We start from the raw sequence: 16,996 nt of genomic DNA on the forward strand, positions 1-16,996 counted from the left end.
ATTTTAAAAAGTCTCTCGATCCATCCATCCAAACTTTCCCTCTTTCCCTTCCGTCTTTGCTTTTTCCATTCCAGTGGACGGATGGAAAACTGGGACGACTGGGAGGCGAAGAAAGAGGTAAGGAACAGAGCGTGTGTGTGATGAAAGGAGGGAGGGAGGGAGGGAGGGAGGGAGGGGAGGGAGGAAGGGAGGGGAGGGTGATGTGATGAATGTGGGATTGAGTGGATTGAGAGTGAGGTGATGGAGTGACAGAGGAGAGGAGATAGACAGTGTGTGTGTGTGTGTGTGTGTGTGTGTGTGTGTGTGTGTGTGTGTGTGTGTGTGTGTGTTGGGGAGGGGAGGGAGATAGAGGGATAGTGATCCGGAATCGGAGAGAGAGAGAGAGAGAAGGAGAGCGAGGGAGGGATGGAGAGCCCGGTCACTGCTTATAACGACCCTCTCTCCATAACCCAACTCTGCCCTTCCGTGTTAACACACTGTGAACCGAGCACCAGTGACAAAATCAATCCATCATGGCCGCCCCGCCATGGGGGTGGGGAGCCGCGGGGGGGGGGGGGGGTGGGGGGTGGAGGGTGGAGGAGCTAACAGAAATTGATGACATCCCCACTCGAATTTTACACCGTTTCGGCCACGCCGGCGATTGAAACAGACAGAGATTTATAGTCCAGCCGGGCACCGCGGCTATCCTTGATTGCCTTCCTCCTCCACTCTCTCTCACGCTCTCTCTCTCTCTCTCTCTCTCTCTCTCCTTCTCTCTCTCTCTCTCTCTCTCTCTCTCTCTCTCTCTCTCTCCGTTGCCGCCGCCACTGACCCTTTTTTGCATATTTATTTCTTGAGCTCGTCAGGATCAGGTGGACGCATTGGAGTGACAATCCTATTTCACCTGAGTGTGTGTGTGTGTGTGTGTGTGTGTGTGTGTGTGTGTGTGTGGCGGAGGGGGGGTTAGGAGAGGTGGATTATGGGTACGTCCCAACGGTGCTGATGAAAGCCGAGCGTGACATCCTCCCCTCCCCTCCGACTCCCCCATGAGAGTCCTTCTTTTTTTGAACTCCCCCTTTTCATTCAACGCCGTGTTGCCGCCACAGCTCTGGTGACGAAAACGTTGGGGAGTTTTTTTCCCCCCCGAGACTCTGCTTCTGTACGAGTCACCCGGTGGAAAGATTCGTTTCGAATTCCCTGACTCTAAGCGCGCTTGATTGGTTTAGTCCTCCATAATTCCAAAACAAAATCCAGGGTTGCCAGAGTGACTCCCGACTCCGGAGTCATTCAGCAGAATCGTTCGTGGCGGCCGAATCGTTCGGGAGTCTGGCAGCACTGCATCGAAGGCCTCCGCCTCTTCTTTTCAAGGTCCCGAGGGTCCCGACCCCCACCCTAAGTTCGACCCCTCAACCATGCGACATTTGAACCAATTCCCGAAGGGACTTGGGAGGGCCGATGAACCGAAAAAGGTGCTGGTCTGGAAGTGTCCTAAAAGTCCTGTCTTGTCTGTCTTGACGGCTTTAAAACGGCTCCAATCAGTGCAGCGACCTTTGAGTCCACGGGAGCAGAGCGATGTTTCACCCAAACGTGTCATTTTAATGCCTAGACATCGCGATCTTATCATTATTTCCCGGTCGAGGGCCCCGGTCCCCGATCTCTCAGCGATTCCTTTGTTTTGTTTGTTTGTTTGCACGCCTTGGGAAGCCCCCCCCAAAGAGAAAAGGACGTCCGGGCAGACTTTTATTGCACTCGCAAGCTGTTTTTACTCATGTCCCGGTGTCGGTGTCGGTAATTTCGTCCATTTGTCTGTGAGGAGCTCGGTCGTCCCAACAATGGGACGACCGAGCCGCTGTTGTCTGGGTGGCGGTGGGCGCTCCGTCACGCGCTGAAGGTTTTACGAGGACTCTGCGGAAAAGTATAAATTTCAAGGGGGGGTGGGTTGCAAACGGAAGCGCTCGCCGTTAGCCCTGACGGCGAATTGATTAGAATAATTCAAAGGCGATGAATAGCTTTCATCAAGTTAGCCGCGCAGTCCAGCGAGCGCGCCATTCGTATAAAGGGGCGTGTGTGTGTGTGTGTGTGTGTGTGTGTGTGTGTGAGGGGGGTGGTGTTATATTTTATTTTATTTTTATGATGGGACTGTTCACCAGAGAGAGACAACAGCAAGGAGCTTCGTTCGGCAATATCAGAGAATATGTATTACAGTGAAAATGAACCGAAACGGAGATGTCCCTCCCACTCCGCCGCCACAATCATCACAGGAATTCGACTCCGTTGGGAAATTAAAGTGCTCTTTTAGGCGTTCGCAAATGTAGATGGGACAGATCCGCCGTGAGGATAAAGATGATGGATTGTGATTGAGGCGGGTGAAAAAAAAGGGGGGGGGGCGGTGGTCACGTCATTGTAAAAATCAATTATTTACGCAAACCCGGGATTCCGTCACGCGGGACGGGGGAAATGTATCACACAGGAGTAGGAGAGGCCGAGGAGGAAGGCGTCTTAAAGATTCTTCAACTTCGACTTAGAACTTTTTGGACTTTTGGGAGGTCTGCGTGATAACGTCCTCACATTTCTATTGAATTTTTAAATTGTTTCCAAATTTCCATTAACTAAATAAATAGGTAAATAGGTAAATAAATTGATAAAAAATATTTAAATAATTAAATAAATTATTGAACAGATAAATACATGAATAAATAAATACGCAGATAAAAAAAAACCCCAAATAATACCATTGTTCCATTGCAGCTAAAACAAACTCATGAAGTGAGAAACGAGTTTGCTTTAATAATGACAGATAAAGTTATATAATACAAAATCTATACTATCTTTAATCTATTCCAAATTTTTGACAAGGCATTCAAATAGTAGTACACACACATAATAACACCCACTTGTGTTCTGTTCATTCAGTCATGCCAGCAGATGTGCTCATTGCCAAGACACTGCAAAGGTGTGGGTATGTACTGTATGCTGTGTCATTTAACATTTACATTTACATTTACATTTAGTCATTTAGCAGACGCTTTTATCCAAAGCGACTTACAATTGTTCAAACACCGACGGACGCAGCCATCAGGAGCAATTAGGGGTTAAGTGTCTTGCTCAAGGACACTACAGCATGCTAGCAGGAGGAGCCTGGGATCGAACCAGCAACCTTTAGATCACTAGACCACCAGCTCTACCGCCTGAGCTACCATCCCCATTAACCATGTTATAAAGGATATAATGGTGCTAAAAGTGGGTTATAAGTGCAGTGTATAACAGTGTTATAACATGTTAAGTGTGTTAAGTTAAGTGCTATAAGGTTTTATAATGTCAGTGTGTTATATGTGTGTTATAATTATGATATAAGTGTGTTATAACATTGCTATATGTGTGTGTTAAAACCATGTTATAGTGGATTATAAGAGTATTATAATGGTGTTCTAGTTATGTTATAAAATGTTATAAATTGTTAAAACCATGATATAAGTTCGTTATCTAAGTATATAAGCTATAAGTATGTTATATGTATAACAATGTTATATGTATGTTATAATCGTGTTGTAAGTTGTTATAATGTATTACAAATGTGTTATAATCATGTCATAAGTGTATTTAGTGTGTTACAATGGTGATAACACTTGTAGGAGCTATGACAACGTATTAATAGGTTATTTACATCTGCATAGAAACTGATCCTTAATCTGCATATGTCTGTACTGTTCCACAGTTTTTCCACCGCTTCTATTAAGGATAGCAAAAGTGAACTCCTGTCTCCAGGTACTTTTTGGGAGAGTGTTTAGCTCGCTGCATAGTCACGTACGTCTCCATATGGTTAGGGCAGAAGAGTTAAAAGATTACCTTTACCTCGTGGCGTCAAGCGGCCTGCAAACCACCGGGTCACTGCTGAGAGCAAGGATGACGGAACTCCCAGGCCCCACGGAACCCTCAGACCCCGAGGAACCCCAAGGCTCCACAGGACTCCTGGGCCCCAGCGAACCACCTGGCTTGGAGGTAGGGGCAGAAGACCTGGACGGCAGTGGCAGTACTACATTGACTGCGCAAAGCAGGCTCATCAAGTCATCAAGCAAGTCCTTCAGGTCGGCAAACAAGTTCATTAAGTTGGCCAGCGGGTCCAATAAGTGCAGCAGGTCCAATGTTAGTGGTGCCGCAGCAGTCCGCGCAAGAGTTGCAAATGCACGTACGGAGGCCACATACGCAAAGCATCAAATGGATATGGAATTAGAGAAGGCATATCCATCGACATGGAGAGAGCACACTTTGAGGCTACAGAGAAGGCTGAGAGAGCAGGCTTTGAGGCTGCAGAGAAGGCTGAGAGAGCAGGCTTTGAGGCTGCAGAGAAGGCTGAGAGAGCAGGCTTTGAGGCTAGCAAGCTTTGCAGCTGAAGAAAAGGCGGAGGTGGCACGCATTGAGACTGCACTCAGGGCCCCTTAGACGTAGGCAGAAGCAGAGGTTGTGATAGCGGAAGCAGAAGCGCTCAAAGCTTCTAAATCCCACCATGCTGGGCAACGGCTCTCTGCTTCAGCACAGAGGCAATTGCAGTGCACCTGCGATGATGTCAATGTACATTTCAGAGGCGAACACAGCGACAGGACCAATAAGCACACAAGGAACGTTCCGCAGCCCAGCGGCACCCACAGCCATTGTCCATTGCATAGGGTACCGCAGGGATCATAGCAGCTCTTCTTGCCGGTCTCCCGACCTGGGCAGCAGAGAGACACCGCCCTGAGTGGGGAACAAGGCGTCACTGCGCGCGTTAGGGAGCGGGGGCAGCCAACTGTGTGTGTAAGCAACACTAGTGTCCTCGAGAATGAACAGCACAGCAACCTTTGAGCGTGTGAGAGTAGCATATACGTGAAAGAAAAGTTCTCAGGGGGACTACACGAACCATGAGAAGAAGATGTGGGAGAACATGTCTTCAACCACTAGGTCGACGATGACAAACTCGCACCCTCTGCCAAGGATGAGGCCTTCTTCGACATCATGACCAGCAGGTTTTTTACGGACAAAACTAACAGTTGCGTCCCATTCAGCAAGCGTCAGCATCGGCACCAGCATCATGGCAACATCAGGGACCAGGCCCTCAACCGCCTTATGTCACTCCCCCGGACTCTAACTAAGAAGCCAGAGATGAAGGATCACTTTGTTGACTTTGTGAAGAAAATCTTTTGCAGTGGACACGCCCAACTGCTCATGCTGCCCATGTAGAAATATGGTGGGGAGCACTGGTATCTGCCGAGCTTTGGAGTCTACCATGTCTACCATGGAGTCCTGGTTTGCTTCAGGACTAAGCCAGTTGCGATGATCAGCAGATTTTCCATAGCTTCCGGGTCAGGGAGGATCACCGTGACAACCTTCACTTCATGTGGTTTCGCGACCAGCCCTCCCCAGCTGTGGCCATCTATGGACTGCAGCGGACTCTCTCCTGCCAAAGAAGGAGAGAAGGAGTACAAGACCCAAGTACGCCAGCACTTCAGTACGGTACTTCTACGAAGACAACAATTTGAAGTCCTTCGCCAAGGGCTTACAAGACCTTGACTCTGATCAGGACCCCCCCCCCCCCCTCTATGCAGCTGTCCAACAACACCTTCATCTTTCATGCAGCATGACACGGTGTGCTGTTGACCGTCAACAGTCTATTTGACCCATTTGCTGCATCGGTCAGCATTCAAGGTTGCGCTATCCCGAGAGAACTTACTACCGCCAGCGATAAATGGGATGCCTCTCTTCCGGACAAGAAACGGGAGGAGTGGCTGAGTTGGAAGAACTCGCTACAAGATCCGAAGAAGATCCACAGGATGTACACATCACTTCCAATCTCTAGAGCTCAGAGGAAAGACGAAAGAGGAAGGCGTATCTTCGGCAACGCCTCCACCAAGGCAATTGGTGCCATCGTATACCTCAAGGTGGCCAATGCAGAAGGTCAGTGTGAACCTGACCTTACCTTCCACAGTCTCGAGCTTGGTGCAGCCATACTAGCAGTCGATATGGCAGAGATAATCTCACTTGGCTTAACGGATCTGCCTTGCTCACCGAGGCTGAAGAGGGCCGACCATCCGAAGAAGGCTTTAACATTATTAACCCCGGAACTGATGTGGAGCTCCACCCAAAGGTTACTGTCTATGTCATGCATGTCTTTCATGTCGAGCTTTGCAGTGTACTGTTCGAGAGTTTCTCCAGCTGGAAATCTCTCTCAAGAGCCGTTGCCCGGCTCTCACTCACTCCTTCACCCGAGCATCTGAGAAAAGCCCTTGCTATGGCTGGGACGTCTGCAGCGAGCCTCTATCCAAAGAGCAGCTCTACCCTCAACCCAGGGTATTCGACCCTGGAGATTCTGAAACCCGACGAGGACAAACGAACAGCAAACAGTGGGCAGTCATCTTCACATGCATGAGCTCACGTGCAGTGTATATTGAAGTGCTGGAGTCAGTGGACTGAGTGTTCCGCTCCCAGCTGGCGAGTGCCCCCCCCCCCCCCCCCCCCCCAGTCTTCATAGCATTGTGATGATACTATGACATCGGGACAATGGTATATTTGATAGCCAGACGGAAATACAAAAAGTCAATCTGATCACGCCTCAGACTCGGACTCCCATCTCTTTCCATCAGCCTTGTCATTGCCCTTGAGAAAGCACTGTGAGTCTATTCATGTAATTAGTTTATGCATACATTGTAGGAGCTATGACAATGTATTAACAGGTTATTTATATCTGCGTAGAGACTGATCATCTAGGACAGAGTTAGTTTGCAAGTGGAGTTCAAGTTCTCAATCTGCAATGCAACTTTTTATAAATTCTTTAATCGTCAAGAACTGTTGCAATAACTCTGTCCAGACGACCTTAAAGATGAGAAGAGCACAGTTTTTTGTTATACAGAACCACCACCCATCCTCCTCTTTGGTGAACTACTTTACCATGTATGTTGGAAGCTATGATTTCCAACATACATGCACAAAATGCACATTTAGAAACACAGTTGGTTTTCATGATTGCATTTAAATATTGCTGATCTCCTTCAATTAGAAAATATTTAATTGTTAATTCATAAAAAGATATTGGAAAATGCATTTATTTATGCAATAAAATGTAATCCTTTAATTTAGAATTTAAGTCGTTTTTTTTTATTCTACGTTTATGCTCACCACACAGGCATGACCCCTCCATTGTTCTGGAACTTCCAAACATTCCCATTTCCTGCCTTTATTGTTCTATAACAATGACAGCTTTTAGAAAGTGGCCTGTTGTAGATGTTGTTGTCTTCTGGGGGCACCCGCTTGCTGCCGTCCGCTGCCGCCCGCTGCCAGTTCTGCAATATTATGATTGAGAGCTTCTTCCGCCCTCTTCTCACAATCCATAACAACATGGAGTTGACGTTTTTTACGGAGAAGTTCAATTGCTTACTTCTGGTGTTTATCTGTTGTTGTTTCTCTAAAACATTGTTCACGGATGTGACGTCAGCTCTTCTTCTTTATCACACAAAGAAGACATTAGTTCATTTATAACCTTATTTTATCAAAACGGTTTCACATTCTCACTTGACATCACACTGGAAATGGAAGGATGAGGTTGATCTGCATGTTTGCATAAGATCACCATGTGTGCTGTTCAACAAGTTAGTGACTTTTTTTCCCTGTGAAGTAAATGATGGTGGATCAGGTAGCCTCAGCCTTTTAATATTTATCCAATATTTACAAATCAAATGTATTTTTGAAAATAAGTTGAGCGATAGAAAACATCTTTAATTTCCGATGTTTTTCACGACTAGCCAACAGTACAGCGCTGTGAAATGCCTGGTTTGGATGTGGTGGGTCACATATAAGAGGTATTTGTCAGAAGAAGTTATTGGCCAAATTAGAATTTGAATACCTACTTGCTTTTTATTTTTTGTTTTCTTTATCACCCGGGTACTTTCGCTGTTTCATTGTATAATTGTTACTTCAATGCAACTTGAAAAAAAATAATGTGAAGAGTTCTTTATTAATGTTGGAGTTTGTTATTCCTATAAATAATAATATTTCGATTGAATTGAATAAATTCAAATAAATGCAGTGATTAATGTCGCTGATTATTACTCAATTATATATCATTGATATGTCTAATTAAATACAATTGTATGAGAACAATTTACAAATTTAGAAGTTTGTTTTTCATATCAACTCAATATTTTTCTTTAGGTGTTAATTAGTTGCTTTTTGTCTTCAATTTGAATCTGCAAATCATATGAAAACTATAAAGGGTCTAATTTAAACTCAATCCCATTGCTTTATTCTATCGCCCCAATAAATGTATTGAGTCTTTTCAGTGTATATCTCCTGTTTCGTCTCTACCTTATGCTTTCCTACATGCCCTCGCATGCAGGAGGATGCTGACACACTTTGAGTTGTGTGTGTGTGTGTGTGTGTGTGTGCGTGTGCGTGTGCGTGTGCGTGCGCGCCCGACGCCGTCACGACGAGCATCTGCATCCTGTGCAATTTGTCACTGGCCCCTATCCGTGCCGAGGGGCCGCCATTGGCTGTTGCCAGGCAACCTGGCCGTCTCACAGACTATTTCCCATGATAAATTAGCCGAGCTGTTACTATGCCAACAGAATTTGTTACTTAATTAAACTGATTCAGATCACAATTGGCTGGAGGGGAGAGAGACAGAGAGAGAGAGAGAGAGAGAGAGAGGGCTGATCCAAGATACACAAGTGTATCCACACACACACAGACATGCACACACACACACACACACACACACACACACACACACACACACACACACACACACACACACACGCTCGCAGTCAGGGGCCGAGGGAGCAGAGCGGAGAGTCGGCGAGGGAAGCCACAGCGGAATGACTGTTATTAGATAGGCTGAGATATTGAAATGGTCAGGGTTTTTGGCACGGCGCGTAGACAAAGACAACAACAAAAAGGAACAGAAAAAAAAAAGGTGGGAAAAGAGAAACAAGGGGGTGGGGCTGGGGGTAAAAATAAATAAAGAAAATAAAGAAATAAATTACAGGTTCCCACCTGGAATGGATGGCTTTTTGCCGCTCAACCCCCCGAACAACAATTGTAGCTCATCCCTTGATGTGTATGTGTGCGTGAGCGTCTTTTCTTCTCTTCTCCTTTCCTTCATCCCTTTCCCTCCTTCCTTTATTCAATGGGGGTCGGGGTGGAGGTCAAGGATATTCCATAATTCCGAGGAAGTCTGTCCCTTTTCTACGGCCTACGTACAGGACAGGACAATTTCAATGGCGTCGACTTGGGCGTCGCTGCTCCTTCGTCTTTCTGTACTTTCTGCTCTTTATTTTTTCTTCTTTTTTATTTCTGTTATTTCTTCCTTTCGTTCATCCCTGTCCCTTCCCTCTTTTATTGGAACGGGGGGAGGTCGGGGGGGGTCAATGACATCGCATAATTCTGATGATGTCGGTCCACCGTCTACTATGGCCGACGGACGGGACCCTCTCGCGGCGTGGACTCGGCCGTCTTTCTGTTCTTTCTACTCTTTCTTTTCCTCCACTCGCCGCGTTGACCGCCGAGCCGACCAAAGGGGGGAGGGAAAAAAAAGGAAATGAAGGGAGAGAGGGCGAGAGAGAGCGAGAGAGGGAGAGTGGCAGAACAATTTGGGCGGCGGAGCGCGGCGCAAACGGAGGGGAGCAGGGACCATGTAATCTCCCTAATTCGGAGCGTTTCGTGCCCCCCCCCCCGTCCCCTCGGATCTCCCAGGTCTCATTCTCTCTCTCTCTCTCTCTCTCTCCCTCTCTCTCTCCGTCTCGTTCTCTCCATCTGCCTTTACCTGTGCGGCAGGGGCCGGCGGCGGCGGCGGGGCCCCCGTCGTATTTCCATAACTTCCTGACAAAACCATTTTGTCCCGCCTGATTGGGCCCATTTGCATCGGACACCTCTTCTGCATATAGATTGATGGGTTTAATCAGCGAATCAGGGAGAGCGCTCAGACATCAATCAATGTCACGCTCCACACTGTCTCCCTCTCTCCCGCTCTCCCTCTCTCTCTCTCCCTCTCTCTCTCTCTCTCTTTCTTTCTTTCTCTCTTTCTTTCTTTGTTGCTCGGTACGATTCCACTCTCCCGTTCCACCCCCGCTCTCTTTCGGCTGCTTTCCCTCTCGCCGAGCGCGGGGTGGACCCCCCGATTCCCTGCCTGGACGCCGTCCATCAAGGAACAGCGCGGAGCTCTTCGGGCGGAGGAGTGGAGCGACGGAGCAGGATGGAGAGAGAGCGGGGGGAGGAGAGAGGGAGAGAGACGTCAGGGGGGAGGGAGTCCTCGTTGCCTCTCTTTTCTCTTCCCCTCAAGAAAAAACACGTCCTCTTCGCTGCTGAAGATAATCTTAATTGAAGTGCTCTGGGCTCTACCAGGACGTAGAGCTCCACCTCTGCTCTGTTCTGTTCCGTTCTATTCTGCTCTGCCTCCACTCGACCTCCCTCCACCTACAGTACCTCCTCCCTACCGCTACTCCAACTCCCTCTGCCTCTGCGCTACGTCCATCGACTCCACCTCCGCTCCTCTGCTCTGCCTCGCTCTTGTCTCCACTCCTATGCTCTACCTCTACTCTACCGCCACTCTGCCTCTACTCTGCCTCTACTCTACCTGTACTCTGCCTCTACTCTACCTGTACTCTACCTCTACTCTGCCTCTACTCTACCTCCACTCTGCCTCTACTCTGCCTCTACTCTACCTCCACTCTGCCTCTACTCTACCTCTACTCTACCTCCACTCTGCCTCTACTCTACCTCTACTCTACCTCCACTCTGCCTCTACTCCGCCTCAAATCAAGAAAAATAAACGGAGCATTATCCTGTTTTACTGCATCCATGAAACCCTCCCTGGCTCCTCCGCTCCTCCGCCCCCACCCAGCCCGTGTGACAGGTGATCTTTTCTATCTCGGCGACATTTGGGCGCCTGTGTCTTATCTTTGGTGGCGATTGAGGATTTGATTTATAATTTTAATGCCGATTTGCTATTTCTTTTTTTTTTTTTCTTTTTTTTTTTTTGGGGCTCGTCTTCCTTTAAAGGAAAGAAAGAGAGGGGATGTGTATTTGAACAACTCGGCTGAATGCGGAGCTGTAATCAAGGCCGGCGGACGGGGAAAAGGTCATTCCTTTGATATGGCAGCAGAGTATTCAAATTCTTATGAAGAACTGGAAGGAGACAGAAATGACAGGAAGCACAACATCTAATCTAATCGACTCCACCTCTGCTCTACCTCTGCTCTACCTCTATTCTACCTCTACTCTACCTCTATACTACCTCGACTCTACCTCGACTCTACCTCGACTCTACTCTACCTCGACTCTACCTCGACTCTACTCTACCTCGACTCTACCTCGACTCTACTCTACCTCAACTCTACCTCTATTCTACCTCTATACTACCTCGACTCTACTCTACCTCGACTCTACCTCGACCTCTGCTCTACCTCTGCTCTACCTCTGCTCTACCTCTATTCTACCTCTATACTACCTCGACTCTACCTCGACTCTACTCTACCTCAACTCTACCTCAACTCTACCTCTACTCTACCTCTGCTCTATCTCTGCTCTACTACCTCTGTTCTACTACCTCTGTTCTACCTCTACTCCACCTCTACTCTACCCACCTCTACTCTACCTCTACACTACCTCTACTCTACCTCTACTCTACCCACCTCTACTCTACCTCTACTCTACCTTTACTCTACCTCTACTTTACCTTTACTCTACCTCAACTCTACCCACCTCTGCTCTACTTCTACACTACCCCTGCTCTATCTCTGCTCTACTACCTCTGTTCTACTACCTCTGTTCTACCTCTACTCCACCTCTACTCTACCCACCTCTACTCTACCTCTACACTACCTCTACTCTACCTCTACTCTACCCACCTCTACTCTACATCTACACTACATCTATTCTACCTTTACTCTACCTCTACTTTACCTTTACTCTACCTCAACTCTACCCACCTCTGCTCTACTTCTACACTACCTCTACTCTACCTCTACACTACCCCTACTCTACCTCTACTCTACCTCTACACTACCTCTACTCTACCTCTACTCTACCTTTACTCTACCTTTACTCAACCCACCTCTACTCTACCTCTACTCTGCCTACCTCTACCTGTACTCTACCCACCTCTTCTCTAGTTCAACTCTACCTGTACTCTACCACTACTCTGCCTACCTTTACATGTACTCTAGCTACCTCTACTTCCTCTACTTCCCTCTATAAATATACGATAAGTTTTGATTATTACATTTGTCGTTAAAAAGACAATATGAAGTTTGATATGGCACACACCCACACACACACCCACACACACACACACACACACACACACACACACACACGCACACACACACACAAACTCCCAATATTCTCACCTCACACACAAATACATGCATCCCTCCCTCTCTTTCAACTCCAGCTCCACCTCCGTCTCCAACCTTCCGCTCCTGTCCAGTAAAAAGCCTCCACTCCACTCTGCTCACCTCTTCTTTTCTGCCTCTCCGATTAATCAAAGCTCGCTCTAATTGGTTGACGATCAGGCCCCTCCGCCAGCGCCCCAACCCTGGTGGTGGAGGCACTTCATCTCTCTGCACTCCGGCCGTCATCCTGGCACCTGACCCCCACCCACTCACACTGACCCCGTCACTGTATGCAGAGGAAGAGTGGGGGTCTTTTTATCTATAATATATATATATATATATATATATATATATATATATATATATATATATATGTGTGTGTGTGTGTGTGTGTGTGTGTGTGTGTGTGTGTGTGTGTTTAGTGGTGATAAGGGTGGTGAGGATGGGGGCTGTGGAGTAAGGTCATCAAAAGGACCCCCGTACATACATACATACATATGTATTCCTACCCTTTGTCACCACCATACACACACACACACACACACACACACACACACACACACACACACCTCCCCCACCCTGCCATACCTGCATTCTCTTTGTGTTATCTACACGCCATGTATATGTAGCAGACATGTCTAGTCTGTTGTGTATGGAGGGGGTTGGGGGTGAGGGTGGGGTGCGGGTAGGCCATTGTGCGGCGATAGATGTAAGCATATCAGGCCTAACAATGAGCTACCTGGGCCCCCGGATGCCCCGGGACTCCCCGGCCCCCTGGGACCACGCGGAGGTACCCTCAAAGGCAGACACATTAAGGGCCAGCCCCCCACAGCATGAGCATCCACATCAGGAGCAGGAGTGTAGTGGTAGTTATAGTTGGACGGGATGGCTCATTAAAAAAAATCCCTTTTGATATAGATTGATGCGGGTGAATCTCCTTAAAGACGGCAACACACAGTATAATCCGGAGAAGGGTTCAAAGTGCGTTTTTGGAAGGAAAAAAAAAAGTGACATTTTCACACATTGAAAGTGGAAGAGGGGGTTAACATGACATGATAATATTCCAAAATATAGTGGGAGAGGCCACTTTAGAAATAATTACCCGCTCAAAATGTGTGAAAACCGCCGTCACTCACTGGAGACCTTAGTTACTTAAATGACGGTTACTGCATGTACTGAATACATGGACACGTAAATGATGCACTAGTCCCAAATCCAAACTTAGAGGGTGTTATTATGCCAATGACATGTGCGTGCGTGTGTGTGTGCATGTGCGTGTGTGTGTGTGTGTGTGTGTGTGTGTGTGTGTGTGTGGGCGTGTGCGTGTGCATGTGCGTGTTTGTAGGTGGAGGGGTTTTAATATTGCTTTCAACCCACATCACTTTTGTTTTATCAATATATCATATTATCACTATGTAGCCTGTAGTTTAAGACCCCTGTTGAAAAGTCAATGGCACATACACTATGTAAACAAACTGAACCCACAAGGTATATTCTGTTATGCACAGTATGTATATGATTCTTTTGTTTGTTTATTGTTGCTTGTTGTTGTTTTTTTTTAAATATGACACCAAATCATTTTCAAACTCAGGCGTAGTCAGTTGCGTGGGATGTCAAGGTCCCTATTATTTGGGTTTGGATGCCAGTGAAGACTCCCTGAACCCCATCACCGGATGCTCCTGAAGCATTATACAGAAATAAGACTCTAGTTGGGTAGGTGGATGTGTTTTGGCAAAAATAAATAAATAAATAAATAAATAAATAAACTAAAAAAGAAAGCACAACAAAAATGCATGACCTTTCCCGGTCTTCACTAACAGGACTGTAAGGCTGTGCGGCGGATCGGGGCAGGGAGCTGATGTGCATTTTTGGGATCGTTGCTATGATCCCGACATGCGTCGTTAACAGCCATGGAAACCCAGATGCTGGCACTGTGATCTTTGTGTGTTTTCCGAATTTTTTATTTTTAATAATAGCCAATGTAAAAAAAATAAGATAATAAATAAAATAATACAATAAAATATAATATTTTTATCATAAATGATCATATCAAATTTGTGTGTTTTATAATAAAAATAAAAGAATAATAATAATAATAATAATAATAATAGATTTTATAACAATAATAACATTAATGATTTATTATTGATAATAATAAAAATCCCCACAGTTAGAAAATAACATTAGAAACATAATTGAAATAATACAATAAAATAAGTAACATCACTAAACAACTAAAACAACATCATTTTTTTTATAAATATTTGTTTTGTATTTATTTTATGTAACACATTTTATCAATAAAAGAATATAATTTAAGAATAAAGTAATAAAAACAAAAAAAAATATTATTACATTATAGCAAAATAATTATACTATTACATTATTATTATTATTATTATTATTGTTGTTGTTGTTGTTGTTATTGTTATTAGTGTTGTTATTGTTATTATTGTTATTATTATTGTTGTTGTTGTTATTATTATTATTATATAAACATAATTAACTTGCATCACATCAAAAGCCATGGCCTGAATCTTCAAGGATCACGTTACATATTACATCGTAACCTGCCATGCCCCCAAATATAATAAAAAAGGCAATCCCGCCTAACACCGCATGTCATGGATCAGTCTGCAGACTCTACTCCCCCCGTGAGAAGAAAGAAGGTGGTGGGTCTTTGAGTCTTCCGTGAGCTGAGAGAGAGTTAACCATGGAGGGAGAGAAGGAGAGAGGGGAGAGAGGGGAGATAGGGAGCGAGAGCGGTAGAGGGGGAGTATGTAAGTGTCGAAGCGTTTGGACAAACAAAACCTGGCATGTGAACATGGGGACTCCATAAATGATGGAGATTTGCAAATGGATGCCGGTCACCCCCCACCCCCCCATTTCCCCGCACCCCCGTCCTCTTCCTCACGTCCTGTCCCTTGAATTATGGAGGGGGGGGGGGGGGGGGGGCGGTCGGAACGTTCTTCCTCTGGAAATTTAAACGGATCAAACATTCATGTCGAGGTGGTTTCAAGACAACGAGCGAAACGTCGTGAAACCAAGCCCCCGACGCTAACTCAATGGCTTTTGCCAAATAGAGCAGAAGATGATGACCATCCCGTGAAATATTCAAACGGGTGTAGCGTCGCGTATCGTGCGCCGGGAAGCCGGGAAGTTAGGAAGTTTGGTCTCTGGAGAAGGTGACACACACAGATGAAAGCCCACAGCACACACACCTATCCTTGACATCCGTGTGGAATGAAGGCGTCTACTTAGGGGACCTCGCGGGCCTTGGGTAGGCATCTCCGGACCCCCAAGGCCTTTGGAATTGAGGGTCCGGAGATCCAAAATCTAAAGCCGCTACATTAGCAGATCAAGGGTTAGTAAGTCCGACAAGAAGACCGTCTCTGACCTTCTCCCCCAACTCTTTGAGGACCGGACCGGAAGACATCTTGTGAGGGAACAAAGAGGGGACAATGTGAAAGAACAACGGGAAGGAAGGAAGGAAGGCAGGAAGGAATGGAAGGGTTGGGATGAGGTCTGCCGGTTTGCCTACGGTTCCAAAGTCTTTGCTTGAGGACTCCCCTCCAGCAGTACCCAGAATGCCTTTCATCCCGGCAGCCGAACAAGAGGCCCCCCCTTAAGCCTTCCCCCATCAGTAGTGGCCATGACACTTAAGCGCAAGGCCCCTGTGGCAAATCTGTCCGCCATGCCACTGTGACGGTGCGAACAGGCTGCGGCCGTTGGGGACCAAGCTGCACTTTTAACTCCGGCTTTCTTTTTTCCATCCCATGTTCATTTGACTTGTTCTGACACCGGTATCTTGAAAAAAACACAAAAAAAAGAAAGGAAGGTTCCCGCTCTTTCGGGAGGTTTGATAGAGTTAACCGCGTCAACTAGGGTCACATTGGCTGAAACGGGAAGTGGGAGCGCTTCCATGGTTTGGTTCATGGAGACCAGCGGTCGGACACGCAGCCCACTTGACAATCTCAAAAGTGTTTGCGGCCCACGCCCGAGCAGAAGTGGTCCAGGAGCCAAACAGTGTCTTCTCAGAGGACGTATATTTGAACGATCATATGCATTCTCATACATACAGTGCAGTAGTGGTAAAACCAAAAAAGTAACGTTCGTTACGTAAAAATAACAATAACAGGAGCACATTAATATTAACTCAGCTCACCTCACCTCCAAATTCTTGATGTCCGGCTTAAGGGACGACAGACTCAGTCGAAGATCTGCCTCAACATTCGGTTTATTCCTGAATTCCGTCTTTAAGCGCCGAAACGCCAGTCCCACAGGGACACGTCGTCGGGAAAGGCGTCGGAAACCGCACAGCTCTGTCGGACGGATCGGGATTTGCGTTCTCGGTGCCCACCCGTGACGTTTCGATGACTTTCTTCTTGCCCCTTGATACCCCTTGAGTTTATTGTCGAAAAATGAAAGCGGCTTGGACGTGTGCTGTTGGTGTTTTGTCTCGAGGCGACTCCATCTCGGAACACACCACCACACCATCCCCATGATAAATATTCAGAGCTATACTTTCTCCGAAACTTTTCTTTTTTGTTTGACAGGCGGGACTGTCAAACTTGCAATACTTCGGCCATGGCCCACTTGCAATACCCTCGCGGCCCACCAGTGGGCCATGGCCGATAAGTTGGGAATCGCGGATGTAGACG

Source organism: Zeus faber, assembly GCF_960531495.2.
Source record: "Zeus faber genome assembly, chromosome: 13".
In the NCBI taxonomy this organism is placed as follows: Eukaryota; Metazoa; Chordata; class Actinopteri; order Zeiformes; family Zeidae; genus Zeus; species Zeus faber.